Source organism: Triturus cristatus, chromosome 8, assembly GCF_964204655.1.
Source record: "Triturus cristatus chromosome 8, aTriCri1.1, whole genome shotgun sequence".
Lineage (NCBI taxonomy): Eukaryota > Metazoa > Chordata > Amphibia > Caudata > Salamandridae > Triturus > Triturus cristatus.
In genome coordinates, this window is record NC_140591.1 from 1,117,368,466 (window position 1) to 1,117,394,819 (window position 26,354).

Sequence of the window (26,354 nt, forward strand, 5' to 3'; positions counted from 1 at the left end):
GAACACATTGAATGAGAATAGACTCATACGTATTTAAATCTATCAGCTCTGGAGGAATAGCAACCAACTCTAGATTATTATGAACAGCTCTAGCAGGCATTTTATTCTCATCTAATTTGTTATAACAATATTTGCAAATATGCTGCTCAGATCCCAAATCAAAACAATCCTCTACCAGCAAATAAGTTGGAAATTCCATCCACTTATCATTATCTTCTATTTCACTTTTTAAATACAGATTGACACCCCTAGTCTGATTTTTATAGTGAGTTCGCCGACAACAAATACAAGAAACATTTGGTCTTTTACCTGAAATTACCTTAAACTTTGTGATTTCATCCTCAAAATGTTTTGTAATCACAGGTTCTACATTGTCTTCAACATTTTCTTCTACTAATGTCACAGTTTCTCCACTCTCTTGCTGAGGACCAAAGTAACAAAACTCAATATCCTCACAAACCTTCTTCACATCTGATACTGAGCCACGTAAAAGAGCACTGTTCAACTCATTTAACTTTAGTGCTGGACTTTTCGCATAATACAATCTTCTCACTAACTTCCACATTTGAGTATGATGTACTGCCAGCATCCTGAAATGGTGAAAAACACTTTCACAAACTTTCCTAGAAAGACAAGCCAGAGAATGACCTTGCAAACCAGTATTTTTTCTCACTCTGCAAGGGTCTAGTCCTTGCAACACCTTAATCTATTTTTAGTATATGCTCGTAAAAAACTACATAATTTATCAATAGATTCCTGTCGTACACTACAAATACTACTGCAATCCCATGTATACACAGGGTGTTTAGGACGTCTCCCTAGAACTTCATCAGCTATCACTTCTTCTGCATTTCTTTCAACCATTTTCTCTTTCTCAATTGGACAACCATCTCTAACTTCGTAACCTCTACCACTGGTGTCAACTGCAAACAGTAATGTTTTGCTCTGTAAATAACTCTCTTCATTAAAGAAAGGCTCTGAACTGGAACTGTGTTTCCATTCTCCCAAAAAAATATCACAACATTTTTTTCTATTAATTACTCTTTTCCTCCTACTTTTGGCCTTCAATAAATTGATTGGTTTATCTAGTGATCGAATTCTGTTTAATACTAAAATGAATAGTTTCCTTTTTACTTCTAAAGCCTTTTCAACAATGTTTTCAATATGCTTTTTCTTTTTACAAAATAGAGCTCTCTTTTTATATTTCTTCACATCTTTCAGCAAATTATGTACTACTCTCTTGTAAAATATTTTTTTTCGTAATTCCTTATACTGGTTTTGCCTTCTTTTAGCACACTTTGTCTCCTTTGACTGAACATTTGTTTTTTTGCTTTTCCTCTTATTTTGAATTTTTTTTGTAGTTGAAACATTCTCAGTGGATTCAGCGTTCTGTACATTCTGTTTCCTCCTACAAACATTTTTAATAAACTGCTTTGTAATCTTGCCAGAAGATTTTTTCTTTTTAGCCACATTATCTTGTACATTCAATACTTGTGGTTGAGTTTTCTTCAAGTAATTCTCCTGTCTTTGTTCTTTTCTTTTTCTTTTTTTTTTCAGGCATGATTTCTCTATTTTAACGTCGAAAAACAGTATCTGTAAAAAAGAATCACAAATAAAAGTATATTAATAACTTTCAAATTCATACTATTCTATTACTGTAAAAACACATTTTATATAAAAACTGACTAAGAAACTATAGCCATGAAGCACAAGTGTGACGATGGTTAAAACACTACATGCATAGTGCATACTACTTTGAAGCAGTTCATGCCCTAAAGCCTACCTCACTAAAAGAGTACATGCTAACTGACTGAATGATTACAATACTATTAGGAAACAAACTGGGTGTGTGACAGGGTGTTTCCTAGAAGTGTATGAATACTGACATGTATATTGATGGTGTGAAAGACAAGTGTGTAGGTGATTACAGACCTACATACATACTGGACACATGTTTCAATCCATCCATATGTTAAGGCCTGTCTCACTCCAATACTATTTGGATAATGATTAAATGATTAGAGTACTGCAAGAAGACTGCCTGGGTGAGTTTAGAAGTGTTCAGGTTTTGGCACAGTGAATGGATTACTCCATGGTGCTGAATGGGTCACTAGAGGACTCCAAGGGGAGTGACAGAGTATTTGCTAGAAGTGTATAAATACTGACTAGGGAATTTAAAGATGTAAAGCACAAGTGTGTAGGTGGTTAAAGGACTGCATGCATAGTGGATAGGCATTTGAAGCAATTCATGTGCTAAGGCCTGGCTCACTGCATGAGTACTTGGGTACTGACTGAATGATTAGAGTACTGCAAGGAGAGAGCCTGGGTGAATTTATAAATAGTTGACTTTTGGCGCAGTGAATGGATTAGTACATGGTGCTGAATGGGTCACTAGAGAAGTGCAAGGGGAGTGAAAGGGTGTTTGCTGGAAGTGTATGGAAACTGACTGGGGAATTGAAGGTGTGAAAGACATGTGTGTAGGTGGTTAGAAGACTGCATGCATGTTGGATAGACGTTTGAAGCAATTCATTTGCTAAGGGCTGGCTCACTGCATGAGTACTAGGGTACTGACTGAATGATTAAAGAACTGCAAGGAGACTACCTGGGTGAATGTATAAGTGGTTGCTTTTTGGTGCAGTGAATGGATTAGTACATGGTTCTGAATGGGTCACTGGAGAAGTATAAGGAGAGTGACAGAGTATTTGCGGGAACTGTATGAATACTGTCTGGGATATTGAAGGTGTGAAAGACAAGTATGTAGGTGGCTAGAGACCTACATCCATAATGGATAGACATTTGAAACAGTCCATAGAGTAACACTTGCATCACTGCAAAACTACCTGAGTACCGACTGAATCATTAGAGTACTACAAAAAAGAGTGACTCAGTGAATCTTTTTAAGATTTTGCATTCTAGTGCAGTGAATAGGTTAGTACTTACTGCCAAATGAGTCAGTGGAGGTGTGCAATTAAAGTGACAGAGTGTTTATTGGTGTTTATAGATACTGACAGAGAAATTGAAGGTCTGAAAGGCAATTGTGTTGGTAGTTACAGGCCTCCATGCATACTGGAAACACATTTGAATCAATCCATATGCTAAGGCTTGCCTCACTCCATTAGTACTTAGGTATAGACTGAATGATTAGACTATTGCAAGAAGCTTACCTGGATGAATTTACAAGTGTTTCAGTTTTGGCGCAGTGAATGCTTTGCTACATGGTGCTGAATAAGTCACTGGAACACTGCAAGGGGAGTGACAGGATGTTTGCTGAAAGTACATGGATACTCACTGGGGAATTGAAGCTATTAAAGACAAGTGTATAGTGTGTTAGAAGACTGCATGCATACTGCATATACATTTGTAGCCCTCTATGTGGTAATGCATGGTTCACTGCATGAGTACCTGGAAACTGACTGAATCATTAGACTACTGCTAGGAGAGTGCCTGGGTAAAACGTTTAAGTTTTTCACTTTTGCCGCAGTAAAAAGATTAGTACATGGTCCTGGATCAGTCACTGGATGAGTGCAAGATGAGTGACAAGATGTTTATTGAAGTATATAGATACTGACTAGTTAATTAAAGAAGTGAAAGACAAGTGTGTAGGTGACTAGAGGCTTGTATGCATACTGTATAGGGGTTTCAAGCAGTCCATGTTGTAAGGCCTGGCTCGCTGCATGAGTACTTGGATACTGACTGAATGATAAGAGTACTACAAAGAGAGTGTCTGAGTGAATTTATAAGTGTTTGGGTTTTGGCAAAGTGAATGGTTTAGTCTATGCTACTGAATGGGTCACTAGAGGAGTACATGGGGAGTGACAGAGTGTTTACTTGAAGTGTATGAATACTGACTGTGGAATTAAAGGTGTGAAAGAGAACTGTGTAGATGATTACAGGACTGCATGCATAGTGGATGAGCATTTGAATCAATGCATGTGCTAAGGCCTGCCTCACTTAGTTACTACTTGAATATTAACTGAATGTTTACAGTATTGCAAGGACACTTTCTGGGTGATTACATAAGCAATGACTGCCTTCTAATTCTAACAAAACTTGAGAACAGGAAAGTTTTTAAGCAGTTATGCATATTCAAACATATGAAGTACCCAAATGCTTCTCTCACAGTGGTTCCCAAATACACACAGACTCACAGTGTGATTCTAGACGAGCAACACTATCCCTAGGAGTTTACCAAAACTCATTCACTACTGTGGAAGGGGTAAGGGTACTGTACACAACCTACATATTTCAGTACTACACTTTACTATCAATGCCTGACTCATTTTATCAATGCATAAGCAATGACTGGCTCCTAATGCTACTAAAACTTGACAACATGACAGGTTTTAAAACAGTTATCTGTCAGCAAATACATGATCTTACCAAATGCTTCTCTCACAATCCTTACCCAAATGCACACAGACTCACAGTGTGATTTTAGGCAAGCAACACTATCCTAGGAGTTTACCAAAACTCATTCACTAGTGTAGAAGGGGTAAGAGTACTGTACACAATCTACATATTTAAGTACCGCACTTTAGTGTCAAAGCCTGACTCATTTTATCAATCCATAAGCAAAGACTGGCTTCTAATGCTACTAAAACTTGACAACATGACAGGTTTTAAAACAGTTATCTGTCAGCAAATACATGATGTTACCAAATCCTTCTCTCACAATCCTTACCCAAATGCACACAGACTCACAGTGTGATTTTAGGCAAGCAACACTATCCTAGGAGTTTACCAAAACTCATTCACTAGTGTAGAAGGGGTAAGAGTACTGTACACAATCTACATATTTAAGTACTGCACTTTAGTGTCAAAGCCTGACTCATTTTATCAATCCATACGCAAAGACTGGCTTCTAATGCTACTAAAACTTGACAACATGACAGGTTTTAAAACAGTTATCTGTCAGCAAATACATGATGTTACCAAATGCTTCTCTCACAGTGGTTCCCAAATGCACACAGACTCACAGTGTGATTCTAGACAAGCAACACTATCCCTAGGAGTTTACCAAAACACATTCACTACTATGGAAGGGGTAAGGGGACTGCACACAATCTACATATTTCAGGACTCCACTTTAGTGTCAATGCCTGACTCATTTAATCAAAGCATAAGCAAAGACTGGCTTCTAATGCTACTAAAACTTGACAACAAGACAGGTTTTAAAACAGTTGTCTGTCAGCAAATACACGATGTTACCAAATCCTTCTCTCACAATCCTTACCCAAATGCACACAGACTCACAGTGTGATTGTAGGCAAGCAACACTATCCTAGGAGTTCACCAAAACTCATTCACTAGTGTAGAAGGGGTAGGAGTACTGTACACAATCTACATATTTAAGAACTGCACTTTAGTGTCAAAGCCTGACTCATTTTATCAATCCATAAGCAAAGACTGGCTTCTAATGCTACTAAAACTTGACAAAATGACAGGTTTTAAAACAGTTATCTGTCAGCCAATACATGATGTTACCAAATGCTTCTCTCACAGTGGTTCCCAAATGCACACAGACTCACAGTGTGATTCTAGACAAGCAACACTATCCCTAGGAGTTTACCAAAACTCTTTCACTACTGTGCAAGGGGTAAGGGGACTGCACACAATCTACATATTTAAGTACTGCACCTTAGTGTCAAAGCCTGACTCATTTTATCAAAGCATAAGCAAAGACTGGCTTCTAATGCTACTAAAACTTGACAACATGACAGGTTTTAAAACAGTTATCTGTCAGCAAATACATGATGTTACCAAATGCTTCTCTCACAGTGGTTCCCAAATACACACAGACTCACAGTGTGATTCTAGACGAGCAACACTATCCCTAGGAGTTTACCAAAACTCATTCACTACTGTGGAAGGGGTAAGGGTACTGTACACAACCTACATATTTCAGTACTACACTTTACTATCAATGCCTGACTCATTTTATCAATGCATAAGCAATGACTGGCTCCTAATGCTACTAAAACTTGACAACATGACAGGTTTTAAAACAGTTATCTGTCAGCAAATACATGATCTTACCAAATGCTTCTCTCACAATCCTTACCCAAATGCACACAGACTCACAGTGTGATTTTAGGCAAGCAACACTATCCTAGGAGTTTACCAAAACTCATTCACTAGTGTAGAAGGGGTAAGAGTACTGTACACAATCTACATATTTAAGTACCGCACTTTAGTGTCAAAGCCTGACTCATTTTATCAATGCATAAGCAAAGACTGGCTTCTAATGCTACTAAAACTTGACAACATGACAGGTTTTAAAACAGTTATCTGTCAGCAAATACATGATGTTACCAAATCCTTCTCTCACAATCCTTACCCAAATGCACACAGACTCACAGTGTGATTTTAGGCAAGCAACACTATCCTAGGAGTTTACCAAAACTCATTCACTAGTGTAGAAGGGGTAAGAGTACTGTACACAATCTACATATTTAAGTACTGCACTTTAGTGTCAAAGCCTGACTCATTTTATCAATCCATACGCAAAGACTGGCTTCTAATGCTACTAAAACTTGACAACATGACAGGTTTTAAAACAGTTATCTGTCAGCAAATACATGATGTTACCAAATGCTTCTCTCACAGTGGTTCCCAAATGCACACAGACTCACAGTGTGATTCTAGACAAGCAACACTATCCCTAGGAGTTTACCAAAACACATTCACTACTATGGAAGGGGTAAGGGGACTGCACACAATCTACATATTTCAGGACTCCACTTTAGTGTCAATGCCTGACTCATTTAATCAAAGCATAAGCAAAGACTGGCTTCTAATGCTACTAAAACTTGACAACAAGACAGGTTTTAAAACAGTTGTCTGTCAGCAAATACACGATGTTACCAAATCCTTCTCTCACAATCCTTACCCAAATGCACACAGACTCACAGTGTGATTGTAGGCAAGCAACACTATCCTAGGAGTTCACCAAAACTCATTCACTAGTGTAGAAGGGGTAGGAGTACTGTACACAATCTACATATTTAAGAACTGCACTTTAGTGTCAAAGCCTGACTCATTTTATCAATCCATAAGCAAAGACTGGCTTCTAATGCTACTAAAACTTGACAAAATGACAGGTTTTAAAACAGTTATCTGTCAGCCAATACATGATGTTACCAAATGCTTCTCTCACAGTGGTTCCCAAATGCACACAGACTCACAGTGTGATTCTAGACAAGCAACACTATCCCTAGGAGTTTACCAAAACTCTTTCACTACTGTGCAAGGGGTAAGGGGACTGCACACAATCTACATATTTAAGTACTGCACCTTAGTGTCAAAGCCTGACTCATTTTATCAAAGCATAAGCAAAGACTGGCTTCTAATGCTACTAAAACTTGACAACATGACAGGTTTTAAAACAGTTATCTGTCAGCAAATACATGATGTTACCAAATGCTTCTCTCACAGTGGTTCCCAAATACACACAGACTCACAGTGTGATTCTAGACGAGCAACACTATCCCTAGGAGTTTACCAAAACTCATTCACTACTGTGGAAGGGGTAAGGGTACTGTACACAACCTACATATTTCAGTACTACACTTTACTATCAATGCCTGACTCATTTTATCAATGCATAAGCAATGACTGGCTCCTAATGCTACTAAAACTTGACAACATGACAGGTTTTAAAACAGTTATCTGTCAGCAAATACATGATCTTACCAAATGCTTCTCTCACAATCCTTACCCAAATGCACACAGACTCACAGTGTGATTTTAGGCAAGCAACACTATCCTAGGAGTTTACCAAAACTCATTCACTAGTGTAGAAGGGGTAAGAGTACTGTACACAATCTACATATTTAAGTACTGCACTTTAGTGTCAAAGCCTGACTCATTTTATCAATCCATAAGCAAAGACTGGCTTCTAATGCTACTAAAACTTGACAACATGACAGGTTTTAAAACAGTTATCTGTCAGCAAATACATGATGTTACCAAATCCTTCTCTCACAATCCTTACCCAAATGCACACAGACTCACAGTGTGATTTTAGGCAAGCAACACTATCCTAGGAGTTTACCAAAACTCATTCACTAGTGTAGAAGGGGTAAGAGTACTGTACACAATCTACATATTTAAGTACTGCACTTTAGTGTCAAAGCCTGACTCATTTCATCAATCCATACGCAAAGACTGGCTTCTAATGCTACTAAAACTTGACAACATGACAGGTTTTAAAACAGTTATCTGTCAGCAAATACATGATGTTACCAAATGCTTCTCTCACAGTGGTTCCCAAATGCACACAGACTCACAGTGTGATTCTAGACAAGCAACACTATCCCTAGGAGTTTACCAAAACACATTCACTACTATGGAAGGGGTAAGGGGACTGCACACAATCTACATATTTCAGGACTCCACTTTAGTGTCAATGCCTGACTCATTTAATCAAAGCATAAGCAAAGACTGGCTTCTAATGCTACTAAAACTTGACAACAAGACAGGTTTTAAAACAGTTGTCTGTCAGCAAATACACGATGTTACCAAATCCTTCTCTCACAATCCTTACCCAAATGCACACAGACTCACAGTGTGATTGTAGGCAAGCAACACTATCCTAGGAGTTTACCAAAACTCATTCACTAGTGTAGAAGGGGTAGGAGTACTGTACACAATCTACATATTTAAGAACTGCACTTTAGTGTCAAAGCCTGACTCATTTTATCAATCCATAAGCAAAGACTGGCTTCTAATGCTACTAAAACTTGACAACATGACAGGTTTTAAAACAGTTATCTGTCAGCCAATACATGATGTTACCAAATGCTTCTCTCACAGTGGTTCCCAAATGCACACAGACTCACAGTGTGATTCTAGACAAGCAACACTATCCCTAGGAGTTTACCAAAACTCATTCACTACTGTCCAAGGGGTAAGGGGATGCACACAATCTACATATTTAAGTACTGCACTTTAGTGTCAAAGCCTAACTCGTTTTATCAAAGCATACGCAAAGACTGGCTTCTAATGCTACTAAAACTTGACAACATGGCAGGTTTTAAGATAGTTATCTGTCAGCAAATACATGATGTTTCCAAATGCTTCTCTTACAGTGGTTCCCAAATGCACACAGACTCACAGTGTGATTCTATACAAGCAACACTATCCCTAGAAGTTTACCAAAACTCATTCACTACTATGGAAGGGGTAAGGGGACTGCACACAATCTACATATTTCAGGACTCCACTTTAGTGTCAATGCCTGACTCATTTAATCAAAGCATAAGCAAAGACTGGATTCAAATGCTACTAAAACTTGACAACAAGACAAGTTTTAAAACACTTATTTGTCAGCAAATACATGATGTTACCAAATCCTTCTCTCACAATCCTTACCCAAATGCACACAGACTCACAGTGTAATTTTAGACAAGCAACACTATCCTAGGAGTTTACCAAAACTCATTCACTAGTCTAGAAGAGTTAACAGTACTACACACAATCTACATATTTAAGTACTGCACCTTAGTGTCAAAGCCTGACTCATTTTATCAATGCATAAGCAAAGACTGGCTTCTAATGCTACTAAAACTTGACAACATGACAGGTTTTAAAACAGTTATCTGTCAGCAAATACATGATGTTACCAAATCCTTCTCTCACAATCCTTACCCAAATGCACACAGACTCACAGTGTGATTTTAGGCAAGCAACACTATCCTAGGAGTTTACCAAAACTCATTCACTAGTGTAGAAGGGGTAAGAGTACTGTACACAATCTACATATTTAAGTACTGCACTTTAGTGTCAAAGCCTGACTCATTTTATCAATCCATACGCAAAGACTGGCTTCTAATGCTACTAAAACTTGACAACATGACAGGTTTTAAAACAGTTATCTGTCAGCAAATACATGATGTTACCAAATGCTTCTCTCACAGTGGTTCCCAAATGCACACAGACTCACAGTGTGATTCTAGACAAGCAACACTATCCCTAGGAGTTTACCAAAACACATTCACTACTATGGAAGGGGTAAGGGGACTGCACACAATCTACATATTTCAGGACTCCACTTTAGTGTCAATGCCTGACTCATTTAATCAAAGCATAAGCAAAGACTGGCTTCTAATGCTACTAAAACTTGACAACAAGACAGGTTTTAAAACAGTTGTCTGTCAGCAAATACACGATGTTACCAAATCCTTCTCTCACAATCCTTACCCAAATGCACACAGACTCACAGTGTGATTGTAGGCAAGCAACACTATCCTAGGAGTTCACCAAAACTCATTCACTAGTGTAGAAGGGGTAGGAGTACTGTACACAATCTACATATTTAAGAACTGCACTTTAGTGTCAAAGCCTGACTCATTTTATCAATCCATAAGCAAAGACTGGCTTCTAATGCTACTAAAACTTGACAAAATGACAGGTTTTAAAACAGTTATCTGTCAGCCAATACATGATGTTACCAAATGCTTCTCTCCCAGTGGTTCCCAAATGCACACAGACTCACAGTGTGATTCTAGACAAGCAACACTATCCCTAGGAGTTTACCAAAACTCTTTCACTACTGTGCAAGGGGTAAGGGGACTGCACACAATCTACATATTTAAGTACTGCACCTTAGTGTTAAAGCCTGACTCATTTTATCAAAGCATAAGCAAAGACTGGCTTCTAATGCTACTAAAACTTGACAACATGACAGGTTTTAAAACAGTTATCTGTCAGCAAATACATGATGTTACCAAATGCTTCTCTCACAGTGGTTCCCAAATACACACAGACTCACAGTGTGATTCTAGACGAGCAACACTATCCCTAGGAGTTTACCAAAACTCATTCACTACTGTGGAAGGGGTAAGGGTACTGTACACAACCTACATATTTCAGTACTACACTTTACTATCAATGCCTGACTCATTTTATCAATGCATAAGCAATGACTGGCTCCTAATGCTACTAAAACTTGACAACATGACAGGTTTTAAAACAGTTATCTGTCAGCAAATACATGATCTTACCAAATGCTTCTCTCACAATCCTTACCCAAATGCACACAGACTCACAGTGTGATTTTAGGCAAGCAACACTATCCTAGGAGTTTACCAAAACTCATTCACTAGTGTAGAAGGGGTAAGGGGACTGCACACAATCTAAAACAGTTATCTGTCAGCAAATACATGATGTTACCAAATGCTTCTCTCACAGTGGTTCCCAAATGCACACAGACTCACAGTGTGATTCTAGACAAGCAACACTATCCCTAGGAGTTTACCAAAACTCTTTCACTACTGTGCAAGGGGTAAGGGGACTGCACACAATCTACATATTTAAGTACTGCACCTTAGTGTCAAAGCCTGACTCATTTTATCAAAGCATAAGCAAAGACTGGCTTCTAATGCTACTAAAACTTGACAACATGACAGGTTTTAAAACAGTTATCTGTCAGCAAATACATGATGTTACCAAATGCTTCTCTCACAGTGGTTCCCAAATGCACACAGACTCACAGTGTGATTCTATACAAGCAACACTATCCCTAGGAGTTTACCAAAACTCATTCACTACTGTGGAAGGGGGTAAGGGGACTGCACACAATCTACATATTTCAGTACTACACTTTACTGTCAATGCCTGACTCATTTTATCAATGCATAAGCAAAGACTGGCTTCTAATGCTACTAAAACATGACAACATGACAGGTTTTACAACAGTCCTCTGTCAGCAAATACATGATGTTACCAAATGCTTCTCTCACAATGGTTGCCCAAATGCACACAGACTCACAGTGTGATTCTAGACAAACAACACTATCCCTAGGAGTTTACCAAAACACATTTCTTAATCTACGAGTACTACATTTAAGTGTAGAAACATGACTCATTTTGCAAATTCATAAACAATGACTGATTTCTAATTGTACTAATTGTGCCAAAATATAAAAACAGCACAATGCTTATCACAGAATGGTTTCTACATGCACACACACTGTCAATAAGATTGTAGACAAAAAAAGTACTCCCTGCACTTTAGCAGGAGAAATACATTAGTCTGATTAAAATCAAAATAGTCTACATACATCCCCTCACAATTAAATAACTTACCTTTCAAGTTGTTTTGTAGATTAAGAAGTATATCAGTCACACACCAGATTTTCTTATACAGAATCTCTGCACTGTGCACCTGTCAGCAAAACCAAAGAATGGCAAAGTTTCCCTCTCATTTTCCATACATATACATGTAAACATCAAATCACATTCCTTCCCACATAAATTCAAAAGCAAACACACATTTCTATTGGTTAAACATTTCAACCCTTTCCAAATAACATAAATTTGAACCCTACCCCCAATCTGCCTTCTGCCTGTTACCAAAGCAACAGGTCATGGAACACTGAACTGAGCACACAGGTCACAAGTTCGGCACACAATGTTGCTAATCAAAACAGCAAGTGTGCTTGACTTTTCAACATATCAGCTTATCATATAAAATGTTGCTTTCACGCACTTTTGGTTAACCAATAAGAATCATGCGCTTATAAAACATAAACATGCACCCTTCCTTACAGTGTAGAAGGTTGTCAAACAACCAATGATTTCTTGTCTTTTTTCAAAACTGCATCTTAGCCACCATTTTAGAAAAATCTTACTTTTCAAACTGCCATTTCATTTACAGAGACCATCTGAGTGCATCCAGACCTCCCTTCAAGATGCTTAGAGCGTGGATTGTGGGACACAGCTATATTTTCTGGAGCCAAAGGTATGCAGAAAACAAAGGCATTCACAAAGACATAGGTTTGCCAAATGTAGACATTAAATGGATTGGACAGAGAGGGTTAAAGTGGCACCAATTGATGCCATTGGTAAAAACCTTTATGCATATCCAACACCCTGACCTCATAATAGTGCACTGTGGTGGCAATGACCTAGGCACTTTGACTGGGGTAGGTCTGGAAATGCTTATGAAGGACACCTTTGCAGAATTGTTTTCACTTTTTCCCAAAACTGCCTTTGTGTATTCTAACATATGCCAAAGGCAGAAGTGGAACTGGTCCAATCATTTATGTCCACAGATTGAGAAAGCTAGGAAACATGTGAATAAATCTGTTTCTGCTTTTCTCCGAGACTATAGAATGGGGTCCATTTACAATAACAATCTGCGCTTTCATATGCAAGAGATGTATAGGAGAGATGGAGTACACTTTACTGATGAAGGAAACAGAGTCTTCCTCAACAACTTTAGACTCTGTATAGGTACTTACCTATAAGTACCAAAAACTCTCAATGAACACAACGGCTCTTTTTAGAGCCACTCAAGAACAAAACACTTAAGCTAGATGTTTATCTCCCAAAAATTTCAGTTTTTTTCCTTGGATCCGCGCACCCACCACGTTAGGATGCGCGACTCCTAATTTTTCTGTAAAAAAAATAGCCCCTATCACTAATTTTTATTATCCCCGGGGACCCCATCCCCCGGGGCTTATAAAAAAACATTGGAGACCGTGGGGGGAGCCCCAACGCCCCCACGGTCCCAGCCGGCTCCCCGCGTTCTTCGGGAGCTGGCATTGCTTTTCCACATGGGGAGCTGCTGACATGCAGATCCCCGTGTGGAAAAGCAATATCGTTTGGATTTTGAAAGAGAGAGCAGGTTTCCCTGCACTCTCTTTCAAAATCCTAATTAAGTTTGCTATAGGAAGGCGGGAAACTCCCGCCCTCTCATAGCAAGCAACAGTGTCCTGGGGTGGGAACCCAGGACACGGTAGGAGCCGGCCCTGGGAGGTGGCGGTCCCCAGGGCCCTCGAGGCCTCCAGGAGGGGGGCCACGCAGCCCCCCTTCCCCTTATTAATTAATAACCATTTTGCCCCCGGGATTTGGCCCACCCGGGGGCTAATTATTAACGAAGCGCGGGATCCCACGCTTTGGTTTTTTTTTTTCGGCTGGATTCTCCGAGGCCATAGATATATCTATCTTTTTTAGTCTAATTGTCTCAGGAACTACTGAACAGATTTACACCATTTATGCAAAAGGCACGAGTCTGAACTGAGGACTACCTCTTTGCCAAATTTGGTGTAATTCCGTTCAGCAGTTCGGGCTGTAGCTGCGTCAACAGGTCCTATGGGAAATTGCATGGGAAAAATGCGTTTTGGGACCCCCCTTTTTCTCAGCCTCCGCTTGACGAATCACCACGAAACTTTTAGGATAGGAGCGGACCGGAGCTGGCCAAAAGTTTGGAAAATTTTGCGAAGATTCGTAAATCGGCACCAGACTTATTGGGAGTAGAATGTTGCGGATTTCCTATGGAAAATAGGTCCTAACTATAACTACCAGTAGGTAATATATATATATATATTCACTGAAAAAACCATAGGTTTCACACACGTTATAGTTAGGAATTAGCATTTAAAAAACCTTGCATATTCACTGAAAAAACCATAGGTTTCACACATGTTATATTTAGCTGTACATTTCACTTGTAAAAAACCAATGAAATTCCACGTTATAGTTAGTGCAGGCAACTATAACTCACGCGACCGCAATCCTCTGCTGATGATGTCAGATATTACATCACTGATGACATATGTGTCTTTATGAAAAATAAATATTTGTAATATATGTATAGCTAAAGATACAGTATTAGCATCAACAGAGGATTGCGGTCACGTGAGTTATAGTTGCCTGCACTAACTATAACGTGGAATTTCATTGGTTTTTTACGAGTGAAATGTACAGCTAACTATAACATGTGTGAAACCTATGGTTTTTTCAGTGAATTTGCAAGGTTTTTTAAATGCTAATTCCTAACTATAACGTGTGTGAAACCTATGGTTTTTTCAGTGAATTTGTACGGTTTTTTAAATGCTAAGTTACTTTACGCCATTCGTGGCGTGCGCGCCCACTTAACGCAGTTCGTTCCGTGCGCGCACGGTGCGCTTCGCGCACCGTGCGCGCACAGTAAGCACGCGGTGCGCTTCGCGCACCGCGCGCCCACTTTACGCAGTTAGTGCCGTGCACGCACGGTGGGCACGCGGTGCGCGCCCACGTTACGCTAGATGGGCCATGTACGCATGATGCGCTTCGCGCACCGTGCGCACATGGAGGACATATGATGCACTTCATTTTGAAAGGTAATATTTTAATTTTTCGTAATTTTTATAAGCCATGCACAAATGGTGCCCTTCGGGTACCATTTGCACACGGGGTGGAGAGAGTGTGGATAATTTTTTCTTTTATTATTTTTGTTTAAAATATTTTAGTTTATCACTCCTCTTATAAGCAATGCACAATTGGTGGCCTGCGGCCACCAATTGCACACGGGGTGGGGAGAGTGTGGATAGTTTTTTTTTTTTTATAATTTTTTACCGTACGCGTATGGTAAGCGTAATCGGCGAAATTAGCGAAAAAATTCAAATTGCATTTTTGGCCTTGGGGGGTCTTTGGGGACTCCCTCAACATGGCTATGTGTGTGGGAGCTGTCTAAACAGCCCCTTTACATGTTTTTTGGCTTTATTTTACAACCTAACTCTCAGTGCGAGAGAGAAAATGGCGGCCGCCGCTTCCTGGTTTCGGCCGATTCGAATGTTTACTAAGATCTAAGAGCCAATCAGAATCGCGCTCGCGCACGCCACCGTACGCGTACGGTAAGCGTACCGTAAGCGCACCGTAAGCTGGCTCAGATATATATATTGATTTAAAGGCTATTTTCTCAGAATCTACTGAACAGATTTACACCAAACCTACAAAAGGCACTTCCTTGACCTGAGGACTACCTCTCTGCCAAATTTCTAGTAATTCTGTTCAGCCGTTCGGGCTGTAGCCCTGTCTAAAGGTCCTATGGAAAAATGCATGGGAAAAACGCGTTTTGGGACCCCCCCTTTTATCTCAGCCCCCGCTTGACGAATCCCCCCGAGACTTTCAGGGTAGGAGCGGAGCGTAGCGCCCCACCTATTTTGAAAAATTCGCGAGGATTCGTCGACCGGCGCCAAAGTTATTCAAAATAGAATGTTGAGGATTTCCTATGGAAACGTGTTCCTAACTATAACTACCTACTGGCGACCGCCAGTAGGTAATATATATATATGTTATAGGGTTGCCTGGTTGAAGGCATAAGCCAAAACGTGTAGACGCCCTGTAAAGGGTGTTGCTACAAATGAACTTTTTAAAATAAAATACTTTATTAGCACCTGGACAACATGTGGTACTTTTCTGGGAGTGACGGGGATTGTGCGTGTGGATTGTTGGAGGGCATGATTACTGAGAAGTAAAAAATATATATATCTATCTATATATTCACTGAAAAAACCATAGGTTTCGCACATGTTATAGTTAGCGGAAATTTTACTGATAAAAAACCAGTGAAATTCCCCCGTTATAGTTAGTGCAGGCAACTATAACTCACGCGACCGCAATCTTCTGCTGATGATATATGTGTCTTTATGAAAAAAAAATATTTGTAATATATGTATAGCTAAAAATGTATGGAACAAGACATGGGCAAATAAGTGTCTAAATACAGTATTAGCATCAGCAGAGGATTGCGGTCGCGTGAGTTATAGTTGCCTGCACTAACTATAACGGGGGAATTTCACTGGTTTTTTATCAGTAAAATTTCCGCTAACTATAACATGTGTGAAACCTATGGTTTTTTCAGTGAATATATAGATAGATATATATATTTTTTACTTCTCAGTAATCATGCCCTCCAACAATCCACACGCACAATCCCCGTCACTCCCAGAAAGGTACCACATGTTGTCCAGGTGCTAATAAAGTATTTTATTTTAAAAAGTTCATTTGTAGCAACACCCTTTACAGGGCGTCTACACGTTTTGGCTTATGCCTTCAACCAGGCAACCCCATAACCACTGGATTTAAAAAAAACATCATGTGCTCTTTGCTAATTTCCTGCCCACAGCATCTAGACTACCTATCATGTCACATTTTGGAATTACTGAGCGCTCCATGCAGTTACATGCTCCACACAATTTCTGTACATGTTCTTTTGCTTTTTCAAGGTGTGTTTGTTACAAACTTTTAATGTTAGTCACAATTGGAGTTCTTCAATCAAACCTTCTTGTGCAACACCCAAAGGCAGTCTGTCTACTCCCAACAATTATTCTAGCACAATAGCATATTCTAATGGAAGTGTGGCACAATGGTTAGAGTGGCAGACCTCGATGCAGAGCACTGGTCCGGGACCAGGGTTCGATTCCCGTCACGGCAGGGTCTCGGGCTATAAATTCCGCGGACCGGATATTCTCGCCTCAGTGCCTATTCTAATCATGGGTCCCACGCTGCAACTCTGGGCAATAGCTTGCTTAATCTCCACAACGGCCCCAACAGCGCTGGGATGCCTGGCCTCACCATGGGGGTGCCCAGGAGTGGACACCTCACATGGAAAGCCAGGAAGGGTTCCACAGCGGTATGAGTAAAAGCGCCAGGATGCCCCCGTTGGGGGTGGCAGTGCGCTATACAAGTACAAACACATTTACATTTACATTTAATCAATGCTTATACACATAGGACATTACACAAATATCCTATTTCTTCAGTGTAGCACTCGGGCATATAAGTGGTCTATGAACACACTGACACAGTCCTGGGTATCTGTTGGTTATTCTAAGTATCTCCCTTTTCAATGTGTTCCTATGTGTTTTTGTGTTCTCTATTGATATCAAGTGCATCTGATATCTATCACTTATTGCAAATAACCATATACTGTTTTCTCCTTCCTTTTATGTAGGTTCCATTTTCCTTTTTATTCCTTTCTCTTGTATATATGATTTTTTGTGGCTATCAGGTGCATCTCTTATGGCTGCACAATAAAGTGCCAGTGCAATCTACCTATATTGAATTATACATATGTTAACTATTCATTATGGTTATACCCCAGCAATGCTGCACAAGTCCCATAAAAGTGCAAATGCATCTTTCTTAAACAGTTAAAGTGTAAATGCCTAATCTCAAGTACCAACAACAGTGAAGAATGTTTTCAAGTATAAGCCATAGATAGTGCAATTGCCATTTGTAAACCTATTAGTCTCTTCTACATGACTGTTCTGAAAGTGGCAGTGCATATTTGTAAACAATCTGGTCTGGTCTTAAAGTGCAAATGCTTCTAATGAATAATTACAGTAAGATCCTGTAACATACTTTAAGTTTTTAAAGTGCAACTTAGTGCTGAAGTGCTAGTGCTGTGTGTAGACACTAAGATCCAACCTCCAATGCAGTACATCACTTGTTTTTCAACCATGTACCTTATGGTGCTCATAAAGTAACTGCATAATCACAGATTCTTGTGTAATACATCTACAACTAGGTTCTGGCACATCCTACTGCATGCATTCTGGCACTTTGTCTACACCCTAATACCTTGAGCAATTTGCCAAGATGCTGTGGCAAAAACTAAAACTGGAACTAATTCATGTCCCTTTCAACATTCTCTAAAGTAGAAGTGCTGTACAATACATCACAATTCTCAAATAGAACCTCTTTCCTATCTCTGTATCTAACTCAGTGCTTCGGTTTCAGAGGGGACCAACTATATGCTTTCAGTAAAAACACACACAGGTTCTTAAAATACAGGTTATAAAAATTCAGGTTCTAAAAATACACACTTTCTGGGTATCAAGGTACAGACTGTTCACAAATGGAGATGCACTTCTGCATTAAGGTTGTGCCCCTATGGTTTCTCAGTGCCCAAGAGAATAATCATCTTCGATTCACATTGGCGTAGTTCCAATTCCCTGTTTCCCCTACGTGGGTGAACCTTGATATGCCTTATAATATTGCAAGGATGTTAAATTGCCTTGGTGCACTTCCCAAAAATGATTCACCATGGGGTAACCTTGGTCTTGGTGATTTATGGCTGTGATGTGCTGTAAAATCCTTAGTCTGAGTCTATTGATAGTGCTGCCGACATAGCACTTCCCACAATCACACTCCAAGACATAAACCACAAATTCCGTTTCACATGTGATCCTTTCCCTGATCTGGCATGGCCTGCCTTCAAAAATCTTATAGCTTGTACTGTTCTTTCCAAATTTGCAGGCCCTGCAGGTCGCACATTTCCTGAACCCATTGTGCCTGCTTGTAAGCCACTCAGGTTCCTGATAGAACATATACCTTGTCAACATATCACCTAATGATGGTGCTTTGTGATATGTGATCATGGGATGTTAGCCTATAAAATCTTTCAAATGTTCATCATATTGCAGGATGTGCCAGTTGCATTTGATCAGGGAACTGATGGAACCATATTCCATATTGTAGTCCATGTTGTAGCCCATAAACAAGTGTATCACCTGGTCCTGTGTACATGTGTCCTCTAGTGCCTTTGTGGATTTGACCTGGGTGTTTGAAAACAATAGTTGTTCCCTGTTCATAGTTGGAACCCTGTGTTTGGCTTCTGTAAGACCCTGTGCAGGATATCCCCTCTTGGCAATCATCATTCTGGCTTCTGTTTCAAATATTTCATCAGTTGAACAGATCCTGCGTGCCCTCAATAGCTGACTGTAAGGTATACTCCATTTCAAGGCGCTCAGGAGACCATTATTGCTGTTTAGAATAGAATTACATACAGTCTTCTTCCGAAAGACATTAGTTTGGATGCAGTTTCCTACTACTTATAAATTTACATCCAAGAAGTCAATCTCACACACGCTCCATTTGATAGCCAACTGTATATTGAAAGGGTTGGTGTTTACATTTTCGATTTTCAACATACTCACTCAAAATGTATGTATGTATATATGTATGTGTGTGTGTGTGTGTGTGTGTATGTATGTGTTTGTGTTAGGGCAAGGTATTTTTAGGGTGTGTATAGGTTTTTAAGCGGACAGAAAACTTTTAGGATTTAGGGTGGGTATGGAATTTTAAGGTCGCAAGGGTATTTTTAGGTTTTAGGGTGGTTATGGTTTTATATACTCTCACAGACCCCCAAAGACACTCACACACCCACTCACAGACTCTCATACACCTACTCACCGATCCACACAGATTCACACAGATATTTACACATCCACTTATGGATTCAGTCAAATACTCTTACACCCACTCAGACACCCATATACCCACTCACACAATAACTCAGACCTCACACACTCACTCACAGATACACACAGGCACTCTCACACTCACTGCCCCACAGACACACACATACCCACTCACAGACCCGCTCACACACCCACTGACAGAGTCACTCAGGCACTCACACATCCACTCACAGACCCCCTCAGACACTCACACATATATTCAGATCCCAAACAGACCCGCGAATCTACCGCAAAGTTACACAGCTGAGTATCGTGGAGTAGTCGCTGATTTGTAGAGAAAAAACAACCATATTGGTTTCTACACAGGAAACATGGAGAAGGTTAAAGAAATACTGACTATTTAGAAGTGGTATAATGAAAAAGGAAGATGAAAGGAAGCCTGTGATTTATTAACTAGAGCAACATAAGTAAGAACACATGGTGTGGGGTAGCCATTGTATCGGCTTTTCTACTGAGAGGAGGGGGTTTTCATGAGTTCTGACAGGAGATTTGAAATGAGAACAGATGCTGCCAGGAATAGAAATAAAACTGAGACAACAGCAAAGAGCTTTCATGGTATGTTAATTAGGTTGTAGTATATAAAAGTATATTTAGAAAAAACATAGTGAGTGTGTGTAACCTGAAAGAAAATGTGTAGCTTCTAGACACTATACTAAGAGGGGAAATAGAAGGGTGCTTGGATGAGAACATTAACTGAAAATACAGTGAGCCAGAATGGAGAAAAATAATTGTTATACAAAATGAATATTCATTGTATTGTGCCAGTATAAAGGAATTTGTTTGAAATTAGATGTGGATGCTTGCTTATAGAATGCAATTTAATAGTATGCAATTTACACTCCCTCACACAGTCAGGCAGGCAGGCACTTACAGACCCAGTTACACTTCCACAAAAGCATTTAGGTACCATCACTCATATAGGCAGACAGTGACTGCCACACTCACTCACACACACACCCATAAGACTATTCACACACTTATTTTATCACCTGTGCGTCCAGCTTTGAGTACTAGTATGCCCTTACAGCCTGGGAGGACATCCGCAGAATGTAATCTGCACCACAAGAAGAATTTAAAGAGGACTACTTCAGCACTCTTGAGAAGGGAAAATCCTGATTTTAGTTGATCTCAGAATCAGAGCCCCTAAGGGTAGTGGGTCATAGAAGGAGGGAACGGAGCAGAGAAAGGACTGGGCAAAGGCTCCAGAGGAGAGAGGGGATCCCCCCCAGAGAGAGAGTTCCCTAGTGAAATTAATATAGGAAGTAGTGTCTCCTTTCAAGCACAGTCCCCTGGGGAGTTCGAGGACAGACAGGCTGAGAGGGAGCTGAGGCTGCAGATGGCCCAGCTGACTACAAAGGAGAGAAAAGCTGAGGCTGAGAGAACCTTGAAAGAGAAAAGGGTCTTGTTGGCTCATGAAGTTACTGTCAAGAAGGTGGATGTGAAGGCCAAATAGCTGTTAGAGTGTATCAAACATGGTCGAAGCAAAACTACTGTGTCCTGTGCAGAAGAAAGAGTGTATATACCCAGATACTTGGAGCCTAACTGTAAGAAGGAAGTGATATAGACAGGTTGTTTCAGGCATATGACGCAGCTCTAGAGGTACAGAGGATCTCTGATGAGGATTGGGGAGCTGGTCTGTGGAATCATATTCCTGGTGATGGAAGAAGAAGAGGTTGAGGTATCTCATCAAGAAAGGAGGCCCTTTTCAGTAAGTATGAATTCACTCCAGAGGAGTGCAGGTTGAAATACAGGGGTAGTTAGAAATGGTGTCAGCATTCCTGGGGAAATTTATGGTATGTTTGAAATGTTTATAAAAAGTTCTGTTGTTTTTTAAAAAGGTTTTTGTAACAGTTTTATAATTTTTCTTTTTTTCAAAGAGAACTGGGAATAAGGAACTGGCTTCAGACTGTGGAAAACATGAAAGTTCAATGGGGAGCTAAGATAATAATAAAATATTTCTGCTGACAGTACTTTCCACATCTATGTGACTGGAAACGCAGTACTTGCTGCTTTATCTTTTTTCCAGAGTGTTTTTTGGAAACCTAAATGTAATATACTGTTCTATGAAAGTGAGTACAGACTCATCTGTGTCCGTTGTAAATTTAGGTGCATCTTTTACTCAGAACAGCATATGAATATGACGAGCACCTCTTGCTTGGTACTCTGTTTGCATAAATAAACCAGTAATTTCTCCAAGAAGTGATTTTTTTTGTTGCAGATGAAGGACAGTGTAATTTCAAATCTGTGGTTAAAGTATCAGCAAAAACATTTGACAGATGCTACAGCAAAGTTCTCCTGGTGTGTTGAATTTGATGTCTTTATGTTACAGTTTGGTTGTGTGAATAAAAATGTAATTTATCCCATATATATTCTGCACTACTCAGAGTTAGAAACCACGTTTTTTTATGCACAACAGTACATCACTTTTGGTGTATGACTATAGAACCTGAAAACAGTAAAAAAGGAAAAATGCACCCACAGAGGATATTTTTATGGTGACAACCATGTGGTATTTTTGCACACTGAGTAAGCAACTCCATTAAATGTTTGAACGTGGGTGGAATTAAAATGTCTGCAGCTAATGGTGGTTCTCCCAAATATGCTGTATATGTGGACTATCCTGCTGCACCTAGTTTGTCACGCATCATTCAGTTGTGACCCCTTTCTGGAATTGTTTTTAAGTGCTTCCACGTGGAACATTTCCCATGTAAATCATTTCTTGTAGTGCCCCTGGATAACTGCTTGCTGAGAGTATTGCAGTGCAGATTTTATCAGTAAGCTTTTTTCCCTTAATAGTATTTTGAGATGCTTCAAAACATCACTTTGTTTTGTGCTTCCTGAAGACCTTGTGCACAAAAATGTATTTGTAAATAGTTAAACAATGTTTACATTTATTTGTTAATTGTTTGGTTTAAATTGCTTTTTAATGTGTTAATAAAATGTTTTTGTAAAGTTATAAAAATGTATAATAGTCCTTTAACATACACACCCATAGATGTACTCGTACATTAACTCATACACCTATAGAGTGGCCTGGGCAGAGTTCTACCATGTGGAACGCAGCAAAGTGCCGAAAAAACTCTGCCGCGCTCAGCTGAGTTCTGCAATTTGGTGGAGAAACAGACTGGAGGGAGGTCGATGTGTGTCCTGCCTTTCTGGATGAGTCAGGGCTGGACTGAATAGACCTGGACTGCATTTAGAGTAGTGGGAGGAGATTTCCTTGCACCTGAATGGGCCTGGTCTGCTGTAGGCAATGCTGTCTCCTCCTCCTACTGGGAAGCTGGGCCAGAGAGGACCAAGCTGGTTTGGACTAAGCACAGACACTCTCTGCCTGAGAGAACAAAGGAATTTTGAGTATAAATATTGGGGCCCACACCCCAGGACTTTAGAACTCTTTTGGAACCAAGAAGACTACCAAGAAGAAGAGCTGGAGAAGCTGTGAGGAGGGACTACCCCTTTGCTGGGTGCTTTGCTGTGTTGGCCTGCAGTGGCTGCTTCTGTCTTGGGTAGTGAAAGGACAGGACGGAACTTTCTGCAACTTTTTGTGAGATTCTACAAGGGCTTGAGGTAGAGCTTGCCCCCTGTTCTTGAAGCCTCAAGAAAAGCAAAGACTTCAAGATCAACTGTTACCAGCACTGGAGACTGTGTGTTTTGTGCTGCAACAGAAGACAAAGCAACCCGACGCTGTCATTGACGGCGCTGCCGACTCCGAGTCCTTAAGGCACCGCTGCACTTTGCACCACAACCTGGGTCTCACCAACAATGCCACTCAACACCGCCACTGAGCTGCTGCTTGCATTGCGACCTATGAGCACCACATTCTGTACCGCCTCGCTTCATGCCGCTGCCCCAGCATCCCCGACGACGCTGGTCCACCCCAACATCGATGTCGCTGCTTGCACCGTGGTTTGAGGGCACCGCTTGTAAGTTACGCAACGCACGTCCTCATTCTGCACTGCAGCCTTGGCCTACCTAGGCTGGTACCATCAACTCCAGTTCATCAGCAAACGACAGAGATTCAGCAATGATGATGACACTGCTTGCACCGTGACCTGCCAGCACCGCGACAAGCACAGAACCACTTTGCACTGCAGCCCTGGTCTCACCCACGCCGCTGGACGAACGTCACCAAGCCGCTGCCTGCACCGCAACCTGAGGGGACCGCTCGCCGCACCGCAGCACTTTGTACCGCAGTCCGAAGCCTGCCGATGCTGGTGCTCCCTACTTCAACCATGAGGAGTTCGATCTGCAATGGGTGTGACTTAAAGGGCCCGACAACTCCTGCACCGACCTCCGGAACCAATGCCTGTGGATGCCGGCTCTTCAGGGCTCATCGAGAGGTCACCAACGCCCTGCATTTCTAATGGTACTGTTTTGCAGGTCTTCCCAACACAGTAGCAGGCCTGCAACGCCACGGTCAGCCAGAACTGTTTGGCTTTGTTGTTCACGACGCCATGATAGCCCCAGATGGAGCTATCGACTTCAATAATCTGTATTTTAAGTCTATTTGGATTATTGAAGATTTCAGAGAACTGTGTGGTGGATTTTTATCATTTTTGGTTTTGTTTTGGATATATAAAAATATTGGATATTTTTCTAAGCTGGTGTGGTGTCCTTTTGTAGTGTTTTTACTGGATTACTGTTGGTTATGTGCAAATGCTTTACACACTGCTTCTGAGATAAGCCTGACTGCTCGTGCCAAGCTACCAAGGGGGTGTGCAGGGGTTATTTTAGGAGTGTAACCCCCTTATCCTGACTAGGAACAACGGTCCCTACTTGGACAAAGGTGCAAACCATTGCCAACTAGAGACCCCCATTTCTAACATTGCCAGTGGACAATCTGGAGATCTCAATGGGGAGGCGGGGGAGCCTCTTCCTAGGGTGGATGTGCTTTTAGGAGGGGGAAACCCTCCAGGCCAGGCAGCAGTAGCCTGTCCCCAGAGGAGCTGGAGGACAGGTGGGAAGGTAGGAAGTTTGAGTCGGAAAAACTCAGGATGGAGAATGAAAGGGAATAGCCATGGAGGAAAGGAAGATGATCTTAAATCATGAACGTAGTTTCAAGGAGCTGGAGCTAAGGAGTAGGGCCAGCTCAGATGGTGGCAGCAATTCATCAGTGTAGTCAGATAGAATTGTGCACATTCCCAAGAATGTAGGGAAGGAATTCAAGAAGGGGGATGACATACAGAGGTGGTTTCAGGGTCATGAGGCATCTATACACATGAATGGGGTCCCTGAGAAGAAATGGGGGGCAGGATTGTGACCTCTTTTCCCAGAGGAAGCTAAGAATACTTTAGTGGCTTTGGGTAAGGGGTGTAACCTTATCTATGCTGACATGAAGAAGGCCCATCCCACCAGGTATGGTCGCACTCCTGAAAAGTACAGGGGATGAGTTTAGGTCCAGTAAGAAAACTGATGCCAACACTTGTTTGGAATGTGTGGATTCTTTCTGCGGGTCACTGTATGGCTGGATGAAGGGCAGTAATGTGACAGATTTTCTGGGGCTCTACAATTTGATTGCATGGGAGCACTTGTAGCCTATGTTTTGCAGAGCTGTGCCAGCACTTGGTTGATAGTAAGCTGACTGACCCCAGGAAACTTGCTATGGAGTCGGACCACTGGGTGAGTACCAGGGTCCACAAGAAAGCGTTTGGGGGAGCCTAAGCCAAAGGTGGGCAGGGTCCCCAGCACAAAAGTGGGGGGACAAGGGTAAAGCACAGAAGTTCTCTAAAGGACCCCAAACGAATACCCAGGGTAAAGGTTTCCATCCCGCAGAAGATAAGAAACAAGGGGTCTCTTCAGGAAAGCCTGCAGAGACCGGCCCTTGCACGTGCTTCGCCTGTAAGCAGGTGGGTCACATAAGGGGGGACCCCAAGTGCTCCAAGAGGGACCAGCCACACACCAGTGGACAGACCAAGGTGTTGGCTAGTGTAGCGCTTGGGGAGGAGGGGTGCCGACAGGAGGGTGGGAATTCCACAGAAATAACCCTTCTCTCACTAGGGGACAGTGAGATGGTCTCAGGAACCCAGGTGCCTGCTAACACTCAGAAATACAGCACATGGGTGACCATCAATGGGAAAAGGGTAGAGACTCTCAGAGATGGAGCCAGTGTGACCTCAGTCCGGTGTCACCTGGTCTCTGAGGAGCAAGTAGTTCCCGGGTCATTCCACCAAGTAGTTGCTGTGGACAACTAAGAGTGCCAGTGTATGGTGGCGCAGGTTCCCTTTGAAATGGGGGAGGTCTATGCCTGTAGATTGTCTGTTCGGAAACAACCTGGAGAAGTCCTTGTGGCGGCCAGAAAGGGTGATCAGAAGGACCTGGACC

At 41.1% G+C, this 26,354-nt stretch overlaps 1 protein-coding gene across 2 annotated transcripts in view; it reads right to left on the reverse strand.

Annotated features, from left to right (window-relative positions):
• The window catches only part of ADPRHL1 (ADP-ribosylhydrolase like 1), a 554,849-nt gene that overhangs the window by 463,141 nt on the left and 65,354 nt on the right, over positions 1-26,354 (reverse strand). The window lies entirely within an intron of this gene.